The sequence below is a fragment of the Natator depressus genome, chromosome 5 (genome assembly GCF_965152275.1).
Source record: "Natator depressus isolate rNatDep1 chromosome 5, rNatDep2.hap1, whole genome shotgun sequence".
NCBI classification, from domain to species: domain Eukaryota; kingdom Metazoa; phylum Chordata; order Testudines; family Cheloniidae; genus Natator; species Natator depressus.
Genome location: NC_134238.1, coordinates 45,900,328 through 45,912,508, shown reverse-complemented (window position 1 = coordinate 45,912,508; position 12,181 = coordinate 45,900,328). Strand labels below are relative to the sequence as shown.

Below are 12,181 nucleotides of genomic sequence, written 5' to 3'. Positions count from 1 at the left end.
CGGTAAGGAATGGTGTTCCTAGCCTCTGTTTGTCAGAGGGTGGAGATGGATGGCAGGAGAGAGATCACTTGATCATTACCTGTTAGGTTCACTCCCTCTGGAGCACCTGGCATTGGCCACTGTCAGCAGACAGGATACTGGGCTGGATGGACCTTTGATCTGACCCAGTATGGCCATTCTTATGTTCTTATGTTCATTTATTGAAAAGAAAAATCGTTTATTGAAAAGAAACATAACTGCTTGGGAAACAGAAAGGGCAAGGGGGTGGAGTGGGGAACAGTTCAATCACAGATTTGCGTATGTCCTGTTATCATACTCTGCCTTCCTGTCTGGAGTGCTGTGCAACGAGTGCCGTGCAACGAGTGCCGCACTTCAGGCTGGCTAAAATGCATGGTGATGGGGGTTGAGTGCAGTGGGTAAGGGTCATAGTTTGTAGGGCTGGGTGGTGAAGCTACAGGTGTTGGACGCAGCTGGTGGCGATAAGAACCTGGATGTGGGGAAAGTGGGTTGGAGGTGACATGGGGGCACAAGGGAAAGAGTTTTGGGACAAGGGCTGCAGGGGCAGGGCAGGAGCGGTAATGCTCCGCCTGCATGGCTACGAGTGCCTGTGTTGTACCAATAAATTAAAAACCAGCAGGATCTTATTAAAGGGAAAAAGGCAAAATACCACATTTATTGTGAATACAGAAAGAATCATAGTAAGCAGTTAGTTACAGCTGTAACATTCCATTCAATCTCATCTTTATTCACTCATTCATTCATACAAACACACACACACACAGGTTCTGCAAGGTTGTTATCATAGTAAGCAGTTAGTTATAGCTATAACATTCCATTCAATCTCATATTTATTCACACATTCACACATTCACACACACACACACACACACACAGGTTCTGCAAGGTTGTCATCATAGTTACCAGCCTTAGAGTTGCTCATGCCAAGCCACTGGCCAGGTGGCCTGGACATGAGGAGGGAGCAGGGCCTTGTCAGATGCTCATCTGATGCTCCTGGAAGTTGGTTTGCAGAATCAGACCCCCAAAGTTCTCACTTTTTAAGAGTCTATTTTTATAGGAATTTCTTCCTATGCCAGTCTATGGGAATTGCTTCATCATGCTGTTGCTGAATCAATCAGCAGATAGCACATTCCTGACGGCTCCAAGAAGTTATCTTGTTCTTTGGTTCTCCCATTCTTGAGGCTGTTGGGTGGATTCCAGTCTGCCCTCCGGGGGTCCTCTGGTTATTTCCACTTGACGCCTTCTTCAGCCGATGGACACTGGATTCTTAGGCTGGCACCTCCCTGATCATTCAGTTGTTATCCACACCAAGCATCCGTCCACATACATCCTCTATCTCTATTTTAATCACAATTGTTAATACAACAAAAGGGCGGGGAGTCTCTGGGTGCTGTTTCTGTTGTTAGAGTATTGCTTTGAGTCTCTGTGAATTGCTTTGAGAACAGATTCTGTCTTAGAATGTACTAACACAATTAGCAGCTTGCAAGTTTCACACATAGAGGGAGAGAAACAGTACCAAAACCCAAGAGACCTCTTAATTAGTAATACCCTGGAATTTAAACTATGGGGAATCAAACTCATTTGTGATTTTAATACAGAACTTCTTTAATATGATCCAACATAATCCCCCTTTTGACACTAAGATTTATAATCGTCAGTGTCACTTTCTATGTAGCCTATTCAAGAGAAGGTACTGTGAGGCAATTTGAGTTTGTGATTCCAATTCATGCCACATACACGATCCTAGTGATGTATCTTTACTACAAGGTTCTGGGGCAACAGGCAAGGTGAGGCACACCCACTTTTGAGGAGTCCATTCGGTACAACCTCTAGTGTCCAATAGCTTCCCTCCCTCCCCAGCCCACTGGCTCGAGGTCCAGGGTAGCCAGAAGGATCCCATGTGTAATATGGGGAGTGGGCTAACCTTCAATACCTTTGCCTCCAGGGACTGTTGGTGTGCAATTTTGACAACAATTTCTCCCATTAACAAGTCTGGTTTTACAATACTGGAAACATATTGAATCCATTCATATTGATAAGTGTCAAACAATGATCTCTTTCTTTTTTAACAAATGCATCAAACCTTAATATTTCCCAATATGACCCAGAACATTTTGTGTTCCAAAGTAGCTAGTGCAAGTTTCTGCATTTCAGTGCATCCCATAGCTATGGCTGTGTAGTTTCCTATTTCTAAATTTTTTTTTTTTTATGCATAAGCCATGTGGTAGTATTAAGCCATTGCCAAAGATTCCATCGGGCTTTTAGGTTACCCAGACCAATTTGGACCAAGTCTACGTTGGCATGTACTTGTTTTTGTATCAGGCTGTCCTGTAGCTGGGACAGAAAGCTTAATTTATTTTTAAGTTCCTGCAGGTCTTCAGTATTTTTTTTTTTTAAACACACAACAGTGCTAGCAACAAGACAAAACACAAGACAAAACATAGAACACAAAACACAATTTCTATTGTGACAGTAGATTCATGGTTTTGGGTTGCTTTTCAGCTGGCATTAGCTTTTCCTGATTTTCTGAAAGACAAAAAGAACATGTTTCTACCCCTTTTGGGGTGGCAGATTATTGCTTAAAATATTTCTTTTACAAATACCCTTGCTGATTGCAGGCAAAACAGAGGAATTGCCCCCACATTTTCCTGTTTTTGTTCTATAGGCAGGCCAGGTTTCAATGGCTTTTATCTTTTAAGGGTTATGGGGAAATTATCCCACTGTTTAGTCATTAAATCCCTGAGTTTTCCTTCTTATACTGCAGACCAAGTTAATAATGTTTTTCCTGCTGTGTTAAGCTTTAAGTTTTATTTACAGGTAATAACTGAGAAGCATCATTACCATACAACGTTAAAGGGTTTTTCCAAAAATCATACACACTATACATTGTTACAGGGATACTTATTATCATTAAATTTATTAAAATTATCTTGTTATCCCATGCCTTTTATTTAGACAATTTGTTTGCTGACCAGGTATGTCCTTTATCTGCAGCTCCTTTGTGCTGCTAATTCTTTCCTTCCTTTATCATTTAGGTAATTTGCATTTTCACAGAAGCTTCCTGCTTTTGGATTTAAAGCCATCAGCAGCTCACTAAAAGGGACACCATCAACTTTCACCAGAGTTTTGATTACTTTTAACTTCTGCTTCCAAAACACACAGCAATCTGAAAAAGAAAACCCAACCTATTGTGGCTCCCTTTGGAGCCCTAATAGCATTTTAATTAAGTAGCATGGTATGTTTGCATTTCTTTTGCCCCTTCTACAATATACCCTGCACATGTTCTGGGGCAAATGCACATTCCTTCCATAGTTTAACTTCTATAACATTATCCAGATCCATTTTTACATAAGGTGTCACTATTTCTTTTTTTGCTTACAGAGGTTTCATGTACCTTTATCAAAGTGACAGTCTGATTACTCAGAGCCATTTTAAGACTCAGTGTTTCTAACATTGCTTCTTTTTGTTTTGTGCACCTCACCCCTGCTGTTGCTTCAGAGGGGCACTGTCTTTAATTTTTTTTTTTGTACTACAACTCTCATCTGCTATTTTGTTACAAAAACAAACAAACAAAAAGAATCCAGAATTTTTTTTTTTTTATATTCTCCTGATTTTGACTGCACTGCTGCAGCCACAACTTAAAAACATTTTAAATTTTGTAAAGCATTGAGTTACCTTTTAAGGGTTAAATGCCAAATCCCAAAGCCAAACAACACTAATTACCTGTGTCTAGCAAAAAGGTCTGTCAGTTTTGCAACTTTGAATTAAAGAGTCAAATGGATTTTTAGTGGCATTATTTAAAACAAAACCAACTGGTCCTTAGAACTTTACATATTTACACACACAGAGATAGATACATACACATTTTCTTTAACATCCCTTCCACACTGCTCTGGTTTTTTTTACATCTTACATTCCCTTTATACATTTGAGGCAGCTAAGTTCCAATAGAACCCTCTTATGTTCTTTTAGCAAATTTGACTAAATTGTCCAGTCAAATGATTTTAATCAGATAGTTTATTTTTGCCTGGCTAATTTACAGACATTCCTTTGGAAAAGGGCCCATTTTTCTTTCAGAATGGCTGCAAAGAAACCAAGAATGCTCTTTCTCTAACACTTTTCCTTTTTAACATTTTCACAAAGTTTAGCTGCTTAATTCCCTCCAGCCTCTGCAGAGTTAACTTTTTTTTTTTTTTTTTTTTTAACTCTTTATCTTTGTAATTATGCCTGGGGGTGCCATACATAGGACCTTCTCCCCCTTTAGCTGCCTCCCTCCAGCCTCTGCAGAGTTAACTTTTTCACTCTTTTTGTATTCCTGGAGTGCCTCTTTCACTATTTTCAGCTGGCTTTGGGTATTTGTAGCCAGCACCTTCCAATTGTCTGCTCCCTTTTCCGTTTGTGCCTTTTCCTCTTTACATGAAGACAAGCGGAGGGAAGAATCCTTACATGCCTCACACAACAACCAAATTGCTGCTGCATCTCTTTTGGCAGCACTAGAAGGTTTGTATATGAGGATATACTGAGCCAATCTATCCTCCAGGTCCGAAATAGTGCAGACATCAGCTAGGGCTTGTTTAGTCCAAGGACTGTGCCCAAATTTTTGAAGGTTTTGTTTAAAAGGTGTAATTTCTTTAACAAAAGGTGAGGTTGGAGTTCCTTCTGACTCCATTCCTCCCTCTGGTACTGGCTTACCCTGTTTTCTTTTAAACATCTTAACATGGATATTTCAATCTCTTTGTCACTGCTGGTATTACTTAGCAAGTGACACAGCCTAGATTCTGAAATCATAGCTTAATCTATGCGTTTTCCCCCTGCTACCTTCCCGGAGGCCAGCAGGTCCCCTGCTACCTTCCCGGAGGCCAGCAGGTCTGGTTAACCTATTTCTCCCTGCTACCTTCTCGGAGGCCAGCAGGTCCGGTTAACCTGTTCTTCCCTGCTACCTTCTCGGAGGCCAGCAGGTCCCCTGCTACCTTCTCGGAGGCCAGCAGGTCTGGTTTAATCTGTTTTCCCTGCTACCTTCTCGGAGGCCAGCAGGTCCCCTGCTACCTTCTCGGAGGCCAGCAGGTCTGGTTTAATCTGTTTTCCCTGCTACCTTCTCGGAGGCCAGCAGGTCTAGTTTAATCTGTTCTTCCCTGCTACCTTCTCGGAGGCCAGCAGGTCCCCTGCTACCTTCTCGGAGGCCAGCAGGTCTGGTTAACCTAATAGAAATGCCTAGCTCACTAGAGCTGGCGGTGTGCACACCAATATTTACAATAACTGAGGTTTTTTTACCAATATTCCCCCTTTCGCAATTCTCCACCAAAATGTTGTACCAATAAATTAAAAACCAGCAGGATCTTATTAAAGGGAAAAAGGCAAAATACCACATTTATTGTGAATACAGAAAGAATCATAGTAAGCAGTTAGTTACAGCTGTAACATTCCATTCAATCTCATCTTTATTCACTCATTCATTCATACAAACACACACACACACACACACACAGGTTCTGCAAGGTTGTTATCATAGTAAGCAGTTAGTTATAGCTATAACATTCCATTCAATCTCATATTTATTCACACATTCACACATTCACACACACACACACACACACACAGGTTCTGCAAGGTTGTCATCATAGTTACCAGCCTTAGAGTTGCTCATGCCAAGCCACTGGCCAGGTGGCCTGGACATGAGGAGGGAGCAGGGCCTTGTCAGATGCTCATCTGATGCTCCTGGAAGTTGGTTTGCAGAATCAGACCCCCAAAGTTCTCACTTTTTAAGAGTCTATTTTTATAGGAATTTCTTCCTATGCCAGTCTATGGGAATTGCTTCATCATGCTGTTGCTGAATCAATCAGCAGATAGCACATTCCTGACGGCTCCAAGAAGTTATCTTGTTCTTTGGTTCTCCCATTCTTGAGGCTGTTGGGTGGATTCCAGTCTGCCCTCCGGGGGTCCTCTGGTTATTTCCACTTGACGCCTTCTTCAGCCGATGGACACTGGATTCTTAGGCTGGCACCTCCCTGATCATTCAGTTGTTATCCACACCAAGCATCCGTCCACATACATCCTCTATCTCTATTTTAATCACAATTGTTAATACAACAAAAGGGCGGGGAGTCTCTGGGTGCTGTTTCTGTTGTTAGAGTATTGCTTTGAGTCTCTGTGAATTGCTTTGAGAACAGATTCTGTCTTAGAATGTACTAACACAATTAGCAGCTTGCAAGTTTCACACATAGAGGGAGAGAAACAGTACCAAAACCCAAGAGACCTCTTAATTAGTAATACCCTGGAATTTAAACTATGGGGAATCAAACTCATTTGTGATTTTAATACAGAACTTCTTTAATATGATCCAACACCTGGATTGAGTCTGCCTGGTGCTCCATAATGCTTAGCAGCCGCTTTGTGCTTTGGTGCTGGCAATCTGCATTCTGCTGGCGGACCCTCCTTTCACTCTCCTGCCACTCTTGTGCTTTTTGATTTTCATTAAGGGACTGCTGCATTACTTCATGCAGCATGTCTCTTTGCTTCTACGTGGCCTCTTCCTAATTCTTTGGAGTCTTTCGGCCAGTGATAACACAGATGGCTGAGATCTCAAGGTTGCATCTGTAAAAGCAAAATGCAACACTTAACAGAGGCAGCATTGTTCACACCAGACAGAGCAATGATTCGCCTGTACTTAAAGACAAGCACAATCTACACAATAGCATAATTTGCCCGTCCCAAAGTGAGTGCACATAACCCCCGGGAGCCCCAAAATGGTGAGTAGGCACAGGGGCAAGGGGGACTGATTAGTTCACGGCCGTACTGTCCTCTGGGTTTCTGTGCCTTGGGGAGAGCCAACAGCTGCAGGGGGCCCCTGTCATAAATAAAAAGGGAAGGGTAACCACCTTCCTGTATACAGTACTATAAAATCCCTCCTGGCCAGAGGCACAAAATCCTTTTACCTGTAAAGGGTTAAGAAGCTCAGGTAACCTGGCTGGCACCTGACCCAAAGGACCAATAAGGGGACAAGATACTTTCAAATCTGGGGTGGGGGGAAAAGGTTTTGGTCTGTCTGTTGTGTGCTTGCTGGACACAGATCAAGGAAGCAAGCAATCCAACTCCATTAGAATCAGTAAGTGGGTGCTCAGCACCCACAGGCACCAGTCAACTGTTTATGGGGCCCGTGGGTCCCATCTGCTGTTCAGCGGGGCTGTCCCAGGGGCAGATCAGCAGTTTTTTGCAGGGCCAGGAGCTGCCGCCAATCAGCTGATCATGGCCAAAACAGCTCTTCCTGGCACTGCTGTTTAGCTGTTTTTTAGCCACCAGCCAATCAGCGATGGGGACTCTGCTCCTGGAGCAGGGTCTGAGTGACCCCCCACCACCACCGGTGCCGCCCTGCCTCCTTCTCCTTCCTGCTTCTTGGGGGCAGCAGGCTGCTTTCTGTGGCTCTGCAGCTGAGCAGCTCCCAGCCTCGCTTCAACCTCTCAGCCAACTAAAGGCAGTAGCAGCAGCTGATAAATGTATTTCAAAGGGGGTCTTGGGATGAGGGTGGCTGGGGTGGGGACTGAAACCCCTTCCCAAGTGGCTGTGCTGAGAGCCGGCACCTGGCTGCCGGCGGGGTGGCCGTCTGCATGGGGGTCACCGGCTGCTGCCCAGCTCTCTACATCTGGCAGGGGGCTCAGTCAAAGCCGTCTCCAAAAACATCCCTCGGACCCTGGCAGCACAGAGAGACTGAGAGTACCAGCCCGCGCCGGGCAGCTGGACAGGAATGGGCGGGGAGGGGCGGGATGTCTCCTGGGCTGCTGCGGGGTGCGGTGCCCCTCTGCTTGCCCTCACTGCCCAGCCAGAGATGCCTGCCTCTCGGGGACAGTGGCCATGTCCATGCAGTGCGCTTGGTCCCCCTCCCTGGCATCTGGGTGACTGCATCTTACGGGAGTGGAGGGGGGGGAAGGGAAGAGGTAGTGCGGAAGGGATGCAGGGGGGGCGGGGGGAGAGGGAAACTTAAGCTATCAGGGGAAACCTTCCAAGCAGTGCAATCTCTGCCTTGGGGTGTGGATGGAATAGTCTCCCAAGGGAAGGGCTAGTGTGACCCCTGGGGTACAACCTGGGCTGGAACTATCTCCTGTTTAGTCCATGTGCTCTGGCAACATAAGTCCAAGCATCATGTTGGAGGGAGGAGGGCATTGCTGAGTCCCAGGGTTGAGTAATTCTCTGGTGATGGTCATTGAATTGCTAATGGTCATTCACTTGCTGCACAATGGCTGGTGATGGTCATGTAACATCCATCCAGCCATTTGGTCAAGTGCCTTGTTGTTTCTGGGGAGTTGCCTTCTGGGCTACTCCCAAATTTGCAGCATATTTCATTAACACCATACAGCACAATCTCATAATTTCATACACTTTAATGATGTACATATTTCGACAGAACAGTGGATTTCAGCAAATCATAACCTTTCCCATGATACCTTACATGGCATGCTTTATATGAAATATAAAGAATATATACAAATGATGAATATGGGGCTTACAGAGCACAGCACACCACTCCCCAAGGTATAGAGCAGTGGCTCTTAAACTTTTGTACTGGTGACCCCTTTCACATAGCAAGCCCCTGAGTGTGACCCCCCCCCTTATAAATTAAAAATACTTTTTATATATTTAACACCATTATAAATGCTGGAGGCAAAGCAGGGTTTGGGGTGGAGGTTGACAGCCCACGACCCCCCATGTAATAATCTCACGACTCCCTGAGGGGTCCCAACCCCAAGTTTGAGAACCCCTGGTATAGAGTGTCACGGCTAGAAACCCAAAGGCTTGGGACTTTTAAAAGGAGACTGGACAAAACATGCAGTAAGGATAAGCCCTGCATTGGCAGGCAGATGGACTGAGCCAGGATGATCACAGACGGCTTTTCCCCCTGTAACTTCTATAATTCCATCTCACTCTCCTGGGAGTACAAATTCTGGTACTAAAGACTTGGTACCTGGATCCCATATTGCCTTGCATTGGGATTGGGAATTAGTGCCCTGACGAGCAACTCCTCCTATTGGGCCCAGTGTAGATCCTGCTGTTAGTACAGCTATTTGCAGGTGCCCTCGTGTTTAGTTGAACCCTTGGACTCAGTCCCTGAGTGTAGCCCCACTGAGCGCTAAACTGATACTACTACCCTGCTGTGTGGATCCCAGTGTGCTTGCACTGTGAATTTTTGGCATGCACCCGTGGCTGTATTTATCTCATTGTGCTGGTAGTGCTACTTCCTTGGTGTAATGGTGACATTATGCTAAAATGAATCCTGAAAATAGTGCCCTGGGGTGATGGTCACTCTGTGCTGTTCATGTGAATCCTGCATTTTTGTATGCTGTGTTGTTGTAGCCCTGTTGTTCCCAGGAAATTAGAGAGACAAGGTGAGTGAGGTAATATCTTTTATTGGAGCAACTTTTGTTGGTGAGAGAGAGACAAGCTTTGGAGTTTTCACAGAGTTCTTCTTCCTGAAGAAGAGTTCTGTGAAAGCTCAAAAACTTGTCTCTCTCACCAACAGAAGCTGGTCCAATAAAAGATATTACCTCACCCACCTTTTTTCTCTAATGTGAATAGCCTCTCTCCAAAACTGTCAGAGATGCACGGAGGAGGGGGCGGAGAGGAGCGAGCAGTGGGCAAGTGGGGGAAGGGGCGGAGTGAGGGTAGGGCCTCGGGAGGGCACCCACCGGCAAAACCAAAAGTCAGCACCTATAATAGTAAGTACTAGCAAGGGAATGCGTTAGCTTATTTTTGTTTTGGCTTGTGTTTTTCTCTGTGCTGAGAGGAAGGTGTATTCCTGGTTTTCTTTTTGTAACTTTAAAGTTTGGCCCAGAAGGAAATCCTCTGTGTTTTTTAATCTGATTGCCCTGTAAGATTATCTTCCATTCTAATTTTACAGAGGTGCTTCTTTTACCTTTTTTCATTATAATAAAGTTCTGTTTCTTTTAGAATCTGATTGGGGTTTTTTTTAGTGTCCTAAAAAAACCCAAGGTTGGTTTGTGCGCATCTTGTTTATTCTCAAGCCTCCCCAGGAAAGGGGGTGTGGGGGCTTGGGGGGATATTAGAGGGGAGTAGGAACTCCAAGTGGTCCTTTCCCTGAGTTTGTCTAAATCACTTGGTGGTGGCAGCATTACCTAATCCAAGGTACAAGGGAGAATTTGTGCCTTGGGGAGTTTTTAATCTAAGCTGGTAGAAATAAGCTTGCGGGGGTCTCTCGTGTGGGTCCCCACGTCTGTACCCTAGAGTTCAGAGTGGGGAGGGAACCCTGACATAGTGGCAGCCCCTATACTGAACACTCTCCCCACATTTTCCACAGGAGTTCGTCCTGGAAGATATCTCACTGCTGAGGGTGACAGCAAGGGAGGGCCTTCTACTACAATGCGGCTTCCGTCCTGGCCCATATGCAGCTTGCCTGTGTGCAGCAATGGTCTCCCCGCCCCCCATGGCACAGTGGCGCGGACACGTTAGCCTCACTGGGACAGGAGTACAGTAGCTCTCCCAAGGAACCTGTGCAAGCGCATTGCCCAGCTTCTGCATGAGACCTTTGAAGAGATACCTGAGGCCAACTACCATGATGTGAGAGAAAACACCAACGCCCTATTCCGCCTCTAGGCATGCATGCAGCCCTAACCCTCCTCGCCCCGAGAGCCTGCATCAAACAACTTCCTTCCCAAAATAAAAGCCGCTTACCAGGCACCTCCTCTGGTGTTTGTCCTTCCCCAAGCACTGGCCGCTGCGACTGGCTACCTTCCTACTGGCTTGAGAACAGGTCCTGGCTGCATGCATCTAGGGATGTCAGGGTGTCTCTCTCCTCCTCAGCACTCTCGCTCCCACTTTCCTCCTCCTCCTCCTGCCTTGTTGAACTGGGCTTGGAAGTGTCCATGGTGGTCCTTGGAGTGGAGGTGGGGTCAGCCCCAAGTATTGCGTCCAGCTCTTTGTAGAAACGGCAGGTCGCGGGGGCAGCACCGGAGCGGTGGTTTGCCTCGCGGGCTTTGTGATAGGCATTCCGCAGCTCCTTCACTTTAACCCTGCACTGCAATGCATCCCAGTCATGGCCCCTTTCCATCATGCCCCTTGATATCTGCCCAAAGGTATCATAATTCCTATGGCTGGAGCGCAGCTGGGACTGGACAGATTCCTCCCCCCAGACACTGATGCAGTCCAGCACCTTGCCATTGCTCCATACTGGGGATTGTCTGGAGGCATGGTCACCTGGAAGGATTCGCTGAGAGCACTCCATGCCTGGCTGAGCTAACAGGAAGGGGATTTTCAAAATTCCCAGAGAATTTAAAGGGTGGGTCTGGTGGTTGGTCACCTGAGGGCAGGGCAGTAGAGTTCAAAGTGATGACCAGAGTGGCTAGAACAGGCATTGTGGGACACTTCTTGAGGCTGCTCAGAGCGCATTAACAGACCAGGGTGTCCACAGTGGTGTCGCGGCGCTCCAGCCGGGGCGCAGCATTATGCTTCTCGTCGAGGTGGAGTATCAGGAGCACTCAGCCACAGAGTCCGGGCACTCTATGTGCCTTGCCAGTGTGGACGCATCGTGAGTTAGGGTGCCCACGGCTGCTTTAATGCGCTCTAACTCACAAGTGTAGCCAAGCTCTAAGTGGGGAAAAAACAAAACAAAACAAAACAAGTACAAGACAAACACAAAGTAACACTTTATGAGTGGAAGCAGGAGCACCTTATAGCTCAATAGGCTCAGTGAGTATGACTACAGCTGGGTCACAGAAGCCCTTTCCTCACTAGTCTTAACCCTGGTCCACACTACAGGGTAAGGTCGAATTTAACCGCATTAGGTCGATTTTAAAATGAATGTGTCTACACAACCAACCCCATTCCGTCGCCCTAAAGGGCTTTTAAAATTGACTTCTGTACTCCTCCCCTGCGAGGGGGGTAGCGCTAAAATCAACCTTACTGGGTTGAATTTGGGCTTGTGCAGATGGAATTCAACGGTATTGGCTTCCAGGAGCTATCCCAGAGTGCTCCAATGTGATCACTCTGGACAGCACTTTGAACTCCGATGCACTAGCCAGGTACACAGGAAAAGTCCCGGGAAACTTTGAATTTCATTTCGTGTTTGGTCAGCGGGGTGAGCTCAGCAGCACAGGTGACCATGCAATCCCCCTAGAATCACAAATGAGCTCCAGCATGGACCAAAAGGGAGACACTGGAT

At 46.0% G+C, this 12,181-nt stretch overlaps 1 long non-coding RNA gene across 1 annotated transcript; it reads right to left on the bottom strand.

Moving 5' to 3' along the window:
• Nucleotides 1–266: 266 nt before the first annotated feature.
• On the bottom strand, nt 267–11,310 carry LOC141987397 (uncharacterized). Its single transcript, XR_012639518.1, has 3 exons — nt 10,696–11,310; nt 6,363–6,609; nt 267–605 (listed from the first exon to the last, which is right to left on the bottom strand). It is a non-coding gene; the product is annotated as an uncharacterized LOC141987397 (long non-coding RNA).
• Between the last annotated feature and the right edge of the window lie 871 nt (nt 11,311–12,181).